The sequence below is a fragment of the Mesoplodon densirostris genome, chromosome 16 (genome assembly GCF_025265405.1).
Source record: "Mesoplodon densirostris isolate mMesDen1 chromosome 16, mMesDen1 primary haplotype, whole genome shotgun sequence".
In the NCBI taxonomy this organism is placed as follows: domain Eukaryota; kingdom Metazoa; phylum Chordata; class Mammalia; order Artiodactyla; family Ziphiidae; genus Mesoplodon; species Mesoplodon densirostris.
Window position 1 is genome coordinate 14714898 of NC_082676.1, and position 13271 is coordinate 14728168.

Here is a 13271-nt window from a genome sequence, read left to right on the forward strand (position 1 = left end):
TGGACCATTGCCACACCTATTAGTTTAAGTATTGTCTCTGACTTCTTTTGCTCTGATGGGAAATTTGAGTAGTCGAGACATGGCCTAGAAAATCTGAAATATTTACTATCTGGCTCTTTAAATAAAATGTTTGCTGACTGCTGATCTATCATATTAACTTGTTTTACCATCTTTATACATACCCGTATCAATATCCTTCATTCCATATGCATTTGTATGTTTAGCTGCCTCTTTTTTTTGTTTACTTGCTGGTGTGTTTCATGTCATCCCCACAAACATGTAAATCCCATGCTATCTGTCTGGTCCTCCACAGTTTTCCTAGCATCTAAAGCAGAACCTGAGCAAGGACTCAGTAACAATTAGTTGAACAGCCAGATATCTGGAGGTAGAATTGCTCTCTCTCTGGTCTCGGCTCCTTCCTGAAGATTTTGGGCTAGCAGAAGGGAATAGTCAGGCACTGGAAGCAGCCTGCATCAGGCCAAGTTTGTGGCCAAAGGGAAAGATACAAAGCACTAAGAAATACATCCCCTAGAGAGGGTGGGAGGGAGATGCAAGAGGGAGGGGATTTGGAGATATGTGTATACGTATAGCTGATTCACTTTGTTATACAGCAGAAGCTAACGCACCATTGTAGAGCAATCATACTCCAGTAAAAATGTTGAAAAAAAAAAAAAAAGGAAAGAAAAGAAATACATCCCCAGACAAGAGTTTCAACTTAAACAGCCAGTACGTTTGAGAGAATCACATCAGGCCCCAGGAAGCACATCAGCTTTGCCTCCTAAGGCCAGCTCCCTCGTACCACGAATGTGGTAGACAGAATAATGCCCCCCCAAAGCTGTCCATACCCTAATCCCCAGAACCTGTGAATATGCCACCTGACATAGCCAAAGGGGTTTTGTGGATGTGATTAAGTCAAGGGTCTTGAGATGGGGAGATTACCCTGGATTTTCTGGGGGGTGTGGGGAGGCAATATAATCACAATGGTCCTTATAAGAGGGAGGAAGGAAGGTCAGAGTCAAGAGGAGGGGATGTGATGACCAGAACAGAGCTTGGAGTGATATCATTGTGAGGAAGGGGCCCTGAGCCAAGGAATGTGGGCAGCCTGTCCTGAGCTGGCAGTGCAGCAGAAAGAGGGTCTGTGGATTCCCCTGGGCCAAACTGGCCTCCCTCCGCTGCTCCCCTCCAAATTCTGGCTAGAGTGGATCTGGGGGACCATGAATCCTGATTAATTCTTGTAAAACCCTGAGTTGGTTTTTTTGTTGTTGCTTTTTTTTTTTTTTTTTTTTTTTTGCGGTACACGGGCCTCTCACTGTTGTGGCCTCTCCCGTTGTGGAGCACAGGCTCCGGACGCACAGGCTCAGCGGCCATGGCTCACGGGCCCAGCCGCTCCGTGGCATGTGGGATCTTCCCGGACCGGGGCACGAACTCGTGTCCCCTGCATCGGCAGGCGGACTCTCAACCACCGCGCCACCAGGGAAGTCCCAAAGCGTTTATTTGAATGCCAGGACTCAAAGGGGACCCAGCGGCCTAGGCTCCCTACAGTCACGTGTCATTACACGGGGAGGGCACACAGGTGGAGCTTCGGCCCAGAGCATCTGATCTATCCTTTAATGGAACTGACAATCAAAGGCACATCTCGGTGGTTGGGTTTTCAAAAGGATGGAGAACAGATGTGCTACCACCTGCCCCTTCCACCCACATGCCCCCAGCTCTGAGGTATTTTTAGGCAGTGAATCACCAGCAGCAATGAGCAGGGCCACACTCCAGCCACTTTTCCACCCACTCTCTGGAGGTGTCTGTCCTCATGCCTGAGGGGCACCCTTGGCCTCCCATGACACCCAGCCCCCATCGCAGCTCCTGTTCCCACAAAGCTGCCTTGTTGTTTGCTTAGGCAGTGACTCATCCACACATGTTTTTAACTGCCCAAGTAATACATGAATCCTTGTCCTTATAAAAATTTGAACATTACAGATAATAATAACTAGTGTTTGCTGGGTGCTTATGATGTGTGGGGAGTAGGCTAGTAAATGCTTAACAACTGGTTCTAAAAATACATTAAAAAATTATAAAAGGGCTTCCCTGGTGGCGCAGTGGTTGAGAGTCTGCCTGCCGATGCAGGGGACACGGGTTCGTGCCCCGGTCCGGGAGGATCCCACATGCCGCGGAGCGGCTGGGCCCGTGAGCCATGGCCGCTGACCCTGCGCGTCCGGGACCTGCACTCCGCAACGGGAGAGGCCACAGCAGTGAGAGGCCCACATACCGAAAAAAAAAAAAAAAATTATAAAAGCCCTCATTTGTGGTGTTTGCAGATTTCCATGGTGTTTGCAGATTTCCATGGTGTAAACACTCCCACCATGTGATTTCAAGCGACCCACACATTGTCACTGGAAGTGGACTTAGGAAGAGATGCTCGCAATTGGCTCTCATGAGCTGGTATGGGTTGGCTCCAGCACACCATCAGATGTGCCCAAACTCGGTAAAAACCTCTATATACATCATCTTATTTAAACCTCACAGAAGTATATGAGATCGATGGTATTATTGTTTTCCTTCTTCTAGAGGCAAAGAAACTGAGATTCAGAGAGATTAACTATTTTTCCCAAAGTCACACAGCTAATAAGCTGCAGAGCCAGAACTTAAACCCAAAGGGTCTGGCTCCCAGAGCCTATGATCTTAACTGGTCTCTCAAAGTAGGGTAAAGCCTCCTTTGACCACCACACTCAAATCTATTTGCCTTCTTGCACCCACAGACATAACCACTATGATCAGTTGAGTGGGTACCATGCAGATATTTTTCTATATGTGTATGTATATGTAAATATGATACTATATGTACGGTTCTGAAGCTTGTTTCTTCATTCACCAATATGTCTTGGCCCTACCTCATTCTTTGTCTTTGCTGAAGGGCATTGAAATATCATGAGTTGTTTAGCAGTTCAGTGTCGGTGGATGTTTAGGTGGTTTCTAATTTTTGCTATTGTAAACAATGCTGCAGTGGACATCCTGCTTATGACCCATTGTATATGTCAGAGGGTTTCTTTAGAATAGATGTAGAACTTCTTAAATTACATAGGAATTTTCTTACTGAATTTTCTTATTAAAGAGTATTCCAGACCTGGGTTCAGGCTCCTAGCTTTGCTAAGGTCTTGCTGTGTGGCTTTGGGTAAGTCACTTCACCTTGCTGAGACTTGATTTCCTCCTCTGTAAAATGAGAACAATTACAGTGCTCATCTACCTCAATGGATGGTAGTAAATAATATAAATCTGGCATATAGTAAGTATTCAACATATGGTACCTATTATGGTTGTTTTGTTGGGACATTAATGTCTTTTTTCATACTGGGTGGGCTGTGTCTATGGACCGAGTATTCCTTTCATGCCTACGAGAGTCCTTGCAGAATGCAATGTACAATTCCAACAGGGAAGAGGCATTAAAGGAAACCAGAAAGCCCAGTGCAAGGTGGAGAATAATAATAACAACAATTAACATGTGTTGGGTATTTGCCTTGTGCCGGGCACTGGTCTTAGTGCTTATACAAATTTACATTTTGAATTTTTATAACAACTCTATGATGTATGAACTGTTATCATCTCAGTTTGACACATGAGGAAACTGAGTCACAGAGAGGCTGCCCAAGGTTACAGAGCTGGTAAGTGACAGAACCAAGATTTGAACCCAGGCAACCTGGCTCCAGAGCCCCCACACTGCCATCCAGCCTTTATCACCCAAACGAACCTAAAGTGGAATGGAACAGGATCTGAATTTGGTAAAATCAGGTGTCAAGACCTACTAGGGAATTCCTGCGATTTTACGGTTCCTGGATAATATTATAGCACAGGAGTTTATTACCTCAGCCGGAGCCAAGCCTGTTAGGAAAGGAACTAAACTCATGGACTCTGAGACGTGATCATAAGCTGGAACATACCAGGCTAGCTTCTTACTTGGTGAGAAAGTTTTCTCTCCTGTATTCCCCAGAGCTGATTGAATGTATCCAGGGTCTTCTGGACAGAGCCAGTGCCAGAACTATTTGGGCAATTTAAGCTCTAGTAAGTGAACTCTTGCCACCCGCATTTTGGTCTCTCAAGGGGTCACTGAGGACTCCAGGGGTAGGAGCACGTGTGAGCTGCTGTCCTTCCAGGTATTAAGGATGTCCGGCTCCATTGACAGATGTCCCCCTGTGGTGACTTCATTCCGGAATTTAGAAACTATGCATCTTTTGAAACACCTTCCAGTGTGTACCACCTCTAGGAGGCTTTATTTAGTCTATGCTGTCAGGGAAGTGCTGGCTGAGATCTGAAGAGTTAGGAAGGGAAGAGGAGGGGGCAGGGAGAGGCATTACAGGCGGTCAAGGGCAAAGACAGGAAGGAGCTTCAGGAGGAAGGGAGCGGGGTGAGTGAAAGAGCCGGAGGGGAGCGTGTGGCTAGGAATGCTGGGGAGAGGGGGACAGGTCTAAGGCCAAACAGCTGGTTCGTGGTGGAGCCAGGATTCTAACCCAGCTCTGCCCAGCTCTGCACCTCATGCAATTACAATAGTAATAGTAGTAGAGGTTATATTAGTAGTAGTAGCAGCAGCAGCAGTAAACCCACAGTAAACCCACATAAGTATCTACTACACGCCTGGCACTGTTCTACATTCTTTACTGGCATTAACTCCTTCACTCCTCATGTCCACCTATGATGAAGGCAGTACTGTGTCTCCATCTTATAGAAGAAGGAACTGAGGCTCAGCGGATGAATGAATTTGCTTACAGTATGTGGTAGCCTATCCAAGGACTTTGGAGGTAGATTGGAGCTGGGAGGTTTCCAAAAGCTTGAGCAGGGCAGGGAAGGCTGTATAGTGGTTTTCTAGGTGGGGATGGAGTTGAAGGGAGAGCATGTACGAGGGCACAGCTTGGCGAGGCCCGGATACTCTTTTGGGTTACTCCTCCCGCAAGCTCACAGAGAGACCCAGAACCCAGGGTTCTCCCTTGGCACCCATGCCTTTCTTTTCTCCTGTCTTACCCTGCAGGTCACCAAGATGCTGGCTGTGGTGGTGGTCCTTTTTGCTCTGCTGTGGCTGCCCTACCCCACCCTGGTGGCGTGAATTCCTTCCTGAGCCCGCCTTACCTCAACCTTGGCTTCCTTCTCTTCCTTCCTTCCTTCTCTTCCTTCCTTCTCTCAACAAAGTCCTCCTTTGCATCTATGTGAACAGTGCAGTCAACTCCATCATCTATGCCCTCATGTCCCAGCGCTGTCGGGAGGCCTTCCATGAACTATTTCAGTGCCGGCTTGCCGTGCCCCAGCTTCCGCCCCAGGAGGCCACCCCTGTTTACTATAGTGTCATCAAAGACTGTTCCCAGGACAGACTGGGCTCTTGGAAGGAACCAGGAAGTGTGATGTCCAGGCAGGGAGGGCATCCTGGCACATCAGGGCAAGGCCCACCCTCTTGCCCCTGCTGAGGTGAAGGGGTCTCCATGCATTTGGGGAAACATGGTTCTTGGAGGAGAGAGTGGTGTCCAGGGCTGTTCGGTAGAGGTGCACAGGTTGTGCACTGCACAACCCTAGGGATCACCATTAACATTGCAGACAGCCTAGATTTGTATATTTAGTAAAACAGTCTCCCAGTTTAATAAATATACAAATCTGAGAGGTAGCCACAATTATTTATTATGTGAACAAATGAATAGATAATGAATAAAAACTAACTTTAATCTTAATACTCAACACCCTTTGCTGAGATCTGGCTACCAGTGTGAGGTGTAGATTGTGACTTGTTGGGAGTTCTTTGTTGGCAAGAGAAAGTATCTCTGGCTAATTAAATCCAAAAGGAATTGATTGGAGTTGGAAAGAACCATAACCAGGATAACCCCAGGGATCCACGTGGCAGGAATTGATGAGCAGTGGCTTCATGGCATCTATATCAGAATGAATCAACCCCACCTAGGCCAGGAGAAGGATGGGCAATTTATTGGACTGTCATTCAGTAGCTGTCATTGACTTGTATAGTTTGGGTACTGTTCCATTCCAGTGGGCACCACTCAGCAGTTTAAATGGATGGCTCCTCTGAAGTTGTGCAGTGCATAGCCTATGTGAGTGTACATGGCAGACCTTAATGGGAATAGGGTGGCTCCTCAAAGGAAAGTTGAAGTGCTTGTTATCAGAAAAAGTCAATATGGATGTCAGAGGACCAAACAAAAACAGAAGCAAAAAAACTAACAACAATAGTTATCCACCACAGAAGAGTCCACCCAGGTTCACAGCAGCAGGACCCTTCTGCCAGGGCAGCAAAGTTCACCTATAGTCAACAGCCGCTGGCCCATGATAATACTGTACGTGTCTGTCTCTGTGTCCAAATTCTGCATGTTGCTTCCCCCCCCCCTTTTTTTAGTAAAGACACAGTCATATCAGATTAAGGTCCACACTAATGACCACATCTTAACTTGATCATGAAAAGACCCTATTTCCAAATAAGGCCACATCGACAGGTACTGGGGGTTAAAACTTCAACATCTCTTAGGGGAACATGACGCCATCCTACAATCCTCCTGATAGCTCTATTAGGATAAAATTAATTATGACTTTATATTTTCTTTCTGATGTGTATGGATATCTCTCTTCTGAGTTATTTGGACAATACGACATAAGTGGGTCTTGCAAGGGTAGAAATCCCAGCATTGAATCTATGGCAGAGATAGTGAATCTCAGGCTGATTCCAGCATATAGGTGGTGCTGCAATAAACATCTGTTGAATGAATGGTTTAAAAAACAGAGGGGAAATTATTGCAAGAATAAGGGGGGAAACAGGGAAAGTGATAGGGGGATGGGGTCTGAGTTCTATAGCTTCCCAGGTCCCCAACTCCATGGCTCATGGCTCTGTTAGCACAGAGCTCAGGGACTGGTCCTCAGAGGTGATGAATCAGTCTGGATAGTCTAGCAGGAGGGGAGGGGAGCAATGGGAAAGGGGTGGGAGAGGAGGGGAAATGGTTGGAGGGAGGATGGGAAAGAGGCAGACCAGCAAGCAGATACTGACAATGCAATTTCCACTGTGGCCTCTTATCAATTTCTACTGATTAGACTCCAAGGACCCAGGTCCTTAACACTTAGTTACACAGTCATAGAAAACTAATACAAACACAAAGATCTTCACAGTTTTTGCCCACTGCCATAAATGCTTTTTTTTTTTTTTTTTAGGAAGAGGACCATGAGGGTATTCTTAGCTTACTAGCTGAATTTCAAATGCATGCGTGTGTGTGTGTGTGTGTGTGTAAAGGCAGAAAGAATAGAATACACACAGATCCTCACTGACATAAGCACTGAAGAAAATAGAATAAAAATATTACATAAATCATCACTTTTAGGTACAGGCTCATAGGTAAATTTTATCTTTGATGTTAAGTATTTTCCTTTTAAAAAATTTCCATAGTGCTGCAGTAACTTCTGCCTGTCCTCAAATCATTCCTTCTGCCATCTTGCCTTCTGTGTTAGTTTGCTAGGTCTTCAGTAGCAAGGTACCGCAAACTGGGTGGCTTAAACAACAGAAATTTATTGTCTCACAGTTCCGGAGGCTAGAAGTCTGAAATCAACTTGTCAGCAGGGTTGATTCCTCCTGAGGGAAGTGAGGGAGATTCGCCAAGCTCTCCTCCTAGCTTCTTGTAGCCTCGGGCGTTCCTTGGCTTGTAGGTTTCATTCCCTCTGTGTCTTCACATCGTCTTTTTTTATTGGAGTATAATTGCTTTATAATGTTGTGTTAGTTTCTGCTGTACAGTGAAGTGAATGAGCTATATGTATACATATATCCCCTCCCTCTTGGACCTCTCTCCCCCCCAGTCCCACCCATCTAGGTCATCACAGAGCACCGAGCTGAGCTCCCTGTTACACATCTTTTCCTTGGATATTATTGCTGTCACCCAATCCTCCAGTCCTGTGCTTTCCAAGCCATAAGCTGGACAAGCCATGCAATGCTCCCCACTGATAGATTTCCTTTCAGCATGAATTCTTGGATTAGAGAATGTTTGAATTCTACGTTTTCCTACATTCAAAATATTTATATGGATTCACCAAAATAGGTGAAAGCTTTGCTGTGTTGGTCACATTCTTCTGCTTGCTCCCCTATGAGATCCTTGACATATACTATAGAAGGCTTTCTCACATTTGAAATGCTCATTGGGTATACTCCCCAGTGTGTGTTCTGATGCTGAGTGGGAAAAACAGTAGGAAGAATAAGGGACTATACACCTCTGGTGTTCCTAAGAGAAGTTTAGGAGAAAGATAAGGATTTGGGAATCATTAGCATTTTGGTGGACACCTCACAGTCTGTAATCTTCGCTTCTCATCTATAGTCTTCGGTGAAATTCATATGCCCCTTTTCTTTTTGTATTAATGGCTCCTAGCAATAAAACCAAGCTGAGTAAGGACAACAGAGGCTCCTCTAAGAAGCCCTCCGTTGTGGGCGGTGGCCGCGGTGCCTTATGGGGAATGTAGTCCGGAAAAGCGTCGACCGCCCTTTGGAAAACCTGGGAAGGACGGTCCGGCGGCCTCTTCTGCGCATGTGCGGCCTCGGCTCTCTACGTGGGCGCGTCTACGTGTTCTCTTCTAGGCTTTTCCTGCGGAGGGTCCTGCAGCCTTCGGGGCGCGGCGTTCCGTGGTCACCTGCGCCTGGTGAACTGGGAGCGAAGCGGGTGGACCCATAAGTTAAATGACTGGCAGGGAGCTCCGAGCCCTCGGGGGCTGGAGGGGAAGTGGCTGGGCGGAGCTGGCTTTGGTCCGCGGAGAGTGGATGCGCGCTCTCCCCGCATCCCTCTCCAGGGAGGCCCGGAGCCGGGTTTCCCATGGTCCCGGAGAAGGGGAGCGAGGGCCGGGCTCCTGACCTGCAGGCCTCATGGCGGGCGCTCCCTGCAGCCCTTCATTGCCTGAAGAAGGTGCTCTGTGAAGGTGCAAGGTTTGTACATCCAAATGGCTAAAACCCGGTCCCCAAAGTTCCGCTGAGGCGCTTGGATCTGCAGCCTGCTGGGCTGGGTTGAAGAATACTGGAGGACGTTAGGGAAGGGAAGGAATATTTATAGAAACAAATATGGTAATCATTATATTAGTTATTTTATACTAAGCATTTATTAAAAGAAAGATGTGAGCTTCAGTTGAGGAGAATGTCCAGGGTGTAGATATGACTGGAAAAGACTTTGGGGGGCTGGCGCTGGGGGGTGATGTCTGCAGCGCTGCATGAGGTTTTAAGAGCATGATGTTTATGTTCAGACCAGGTGCTGCCACAGAACAGCACTGCATCCCAGGGCATGTTATTTCATCCTGTTTTCTCATCTGTAAAATGAGCCTAGGAATAATATTTGCCCCATAGGGTTGTTCTGAAGTAAAAAGCAAGCCCAGAATATAATACACCCTCGACACGTATCCCTTGCAATCAGTGTTACAAAGATTTTTAGGTATCTCCCTCAATCCTCCCAACCAGGCTGTGAAGTCGGCATTACTGCCCCCTGTTGAAGCACATTTTAAAACCTCATTTACAGAGAGCTAAAGTGATTTATTCTCTGGTGAATGAGTTGATTTTAAAATGAAGTCTATTTTACTCCCAGTCTCATGATCTTTGTAATATGCATTCCCCTCTGCCTACACCCATTGGATTTTTTCTGGCATGATGACTTGCCTTCTGTGTGCCCTAGAAAGCAGTTATACTATGTATTTTGATAATCAAACCATTGGACCTATTTTTCTTAGGTCACAAGGCGTAATCGAGGCTTCTAGGCTCTTTCTGCCTCCTGCGGTATTGTCTCACTTCTCAGCAGCCTTGATTGGATTTTAGGAAAGGTCCAGCTCACCAGGCACTTGAACCTTGGGACCCCAAGTGCAGATTCCAGCTAATGGAAAAGTGGCCGCTATGCCCAGGTGGAAACAAAACCATCCCAGTGAAGGAAAAAGCAGAAGGCGCCAAGGACAGAAATCACACCTGGAAGAACATGTCCCTGAACTGAAATCTCTCCCTAGGATTTTAAGGCCAAGACAGAATTCCTGAAAGGAGCATATTCAAGAGTTACTAGACCAGGGGCTTCCCTGGTGGTGCAGTGGTTGGGAGTCCACCTGCCGATGCAGGGGACGCGGGTTCGTGCCCCAGTCCGGGAAGATCCCACATGCCGTGGAGTGGCTGGGCCCGTGAGCCATGGCCGCTGAGTCTGCGCGTCCAGAGCCTGTGCTCCGCAATGGGAGAGGCCACAACGGTGAGAGGCCCGCGTACTTCAAAAATAAAAAAGAGTTACTGGACCAGAATTTTCTTCTCCAGGGTGAGCAGAATCTGGGTGATCATACCATATTCACAGACCATTGATTATTGTGACTCAGCAAAGCCTCAGTTCAACTTTCAGAAGAAAGATGTGAGTTGCAGTGGAAGGGAAAGGGCAGGGTACAGATTTGTCAGGAAAAGACATTTTATTGGAGGATTGGTGAGGCTGTGAGTTGGAGGCAAGGGGTACCAGGCATAGCTAAGGAGATTACTTCCTAAACACATACATGTCATTCCCTGCAATCTCCACTCTCTGTCTTTTTTTTTTTTTTAAGTTTTTATTTTCATTTATTTATTTATTTTTGGCTGCACCGGGTCTTAGTTATGGCATGCATGCAGGATCTAGTTCCCTGACCAGGGATTGAACCCGGGCCCCCCTGCATTGGGAGTGTGGAGTCTTACCCACTGGCCCACCAGGGAAGTGCCCTCCACTCTCTGATTGTTCTGAGTTGCTTGAACCACGTTTCTTACCTGCTTATGTCATTTCAGCTCACCTGATGCAGTCTTGTGTCTGCCGCGAGCACACTCATGAATCTGTTCTAGTAAATATTTTCAAATCCAGTGGGAATTTTCCAGTTCATGCTTTACTAAACTCTTTGTTGCATTTGACAGTCTGACCACACCCTCCTTGAAATGCATCTCTGAGAATGTCTGTGACGCCACAGACAAAGATACACTTAGAGAGTTGTCGCTTTCCCCCATCCCATTCTACCCCATTCCTGTCACCCCCATTCTTTCCAACTGTCCCCACCTGTCCCCTGAAGGTAACCAGTTTCTTTGGTTTCTGGTCTACCCTTTCTGTATTTCCTTTTGTACACATAAGCAGACACATGTGTATTTTCTTACATCCCCTTTCTTACATAAAAGGTAACATACATAGATACTCTTTCTCACTTACCAATATAGCCTGGGAATCACTCCATATTGGTCCATAGAGATCTTCCCCGTTATTTATGCCTTCTAATATTGCTTTTGGTCACCACTCTTCTGAGCGTCAGAAACAAATATCCAGCTGCCCACTGGACATCTCTACTTGTATCCTTCAGACTCCAGCGTGGCATCTGAAACAGCAATGCATCAGTTTCCTATGCTCAGTTCTTTTTTTGGTTTTGTCTTGTATTCCTAATCTCAGCATATGATGCTACCAAAATAATCTGGAACAAAATAATCTGCACATTATATCTCCCATGCACAACCAATTAGTGGCCAACTCTTCTGGCTCCTCATACATAGGATTGATTCCCTCCTTCCCACCCCTACCAGAACTACCTGTGGTCATGTCTCACTGTGGCGTCCTAGTTTTCTTCCCCTCTAATTTGATCTTTAATCCATTTCCCATTTTTCTAGAGTTGGGGACAGCAGACATTTTCTGTAAAGGACCAGATAATAACTCCTTTTGGCTTTGCTGGCCCTATGGTCTCTGTCAGATCAGCACAGCTGCTGTAGTGTGACAGCAATGTAGATAACGTGTAAACCAATGGGCACGACCGGATTTGGGTCTTAGTGGGTTGGATTAGGCTCACAGGCTGTAGTGTGCTGACCCCTATGCTCTGGAGCATTGCTTCCAAAATGCCAATTTGATCACATATTTTAACAGTCCTTGCTGACAAGTATCTCTTTATGGATTTCCATGATCACAACAGTGGTCGCCAAAGTGGAGGATGGAGGCACCCCAGGGATCCACTGGGCTTCTGTTCACCTCAGATTAAACGTATTCTTTCAGAGATTGGTTTCATTCAAGGGCCTGACTGCGGACTTCACCCAGGAGGAGTGGCAGCACCTGGACCATGCTCAGAGGCTCCTGTAGAGGGATGTGATGCTGGAGAACTACAGCACCCGCATCTCAGTGGGTAAGTACAGCTTCCTTGTTTAACTACCAAGAGATGTGTTTGCTCTGTTGCAAAAACATGTTGAATTTCATTATTTAGCCTTGAGTGTCAGGGGAGAGAGATGATTAAACCCTTTTAGGCAATGTTAGTGTTGTGCTTGTGCTCACTGCCCTCCCTCCCCCCTTCCCCCTGAATGTTCTAGCTCTAATGACCTGTTGCTGGACATCTTCATCATGCAGCTTTTGAAGCTGTCTTTCTTCATCCTTCAAGTCCCCAGTGTCCAAAGGGCTTGGTCCAAGTTCTATATCATTTTAACAGGGTATCAACGTTAGCAAACCAGATGTGATCTTCAGACTGGAGCAAGGAGAAGAACCATGGACAGTAGAGGAATTCTCAAGTCAGAGCTACTCAGGTGAGTGATAACTAAGCAGGTGGAAACCAGTGGAAATGAGAGTTCTATGGTGGTTAGTGATCATAGTTGGCGTCTTTGTAATGTTCCTCAGGAATCTCTTTTTATAGGCCCCAGACCTTGGGAAGTAATTGAGGACAAGTGACTGTCATGCTATAGATACTTAAAAACATTGTCCCCGAATAAATGTACTTTTTTGTTTGTTTGTTTGCTTGTTTATTTATTGGCTGTGTTAGGTCTTTGTTGCTGCGTGCGGGCTTTCTCTACTTGTGGCGAGTGGGGGCTACTCTTGGTTACTGCGCGTGGGCCTCTCATTGCGGTGGCTTCTCGTTGTGGAGCACAGGCTCTAGGTGCGTGGGCTTCAGTAGTTGTGGCGCACGGGCTCAGTAGTTGTGGCTCGCGGGCTCTAGAGCGCAGGCTCTGTAGCTGTGGCACACGGGCTTAGTTGCTCTGCGGCACGTGGGATCTTCCCAGAGCAGGGCTCGAACCCATGTCCCCTGCATTGGCAGACGGATTCTTAACCACTGCACCACCAGGAAAGTCCTAAATGTACTTCTTTAAACGAAATTTATAAAGATTTTTGCTGCTAAGTCATCCGTCCCTGGTATACAGACCCTCTTTTAGCGTACTCTGAACTTTAGTTCTGTGGCATTCTCTTTTGCCTACCTGACCCCACCTTCCTTTAACATAGACTTGCTGTATATTCAGACATTCATAGGTCAGTCTTAAAAAAATAAATCTTGCTTGATTTACACAATCTATTTGCAAA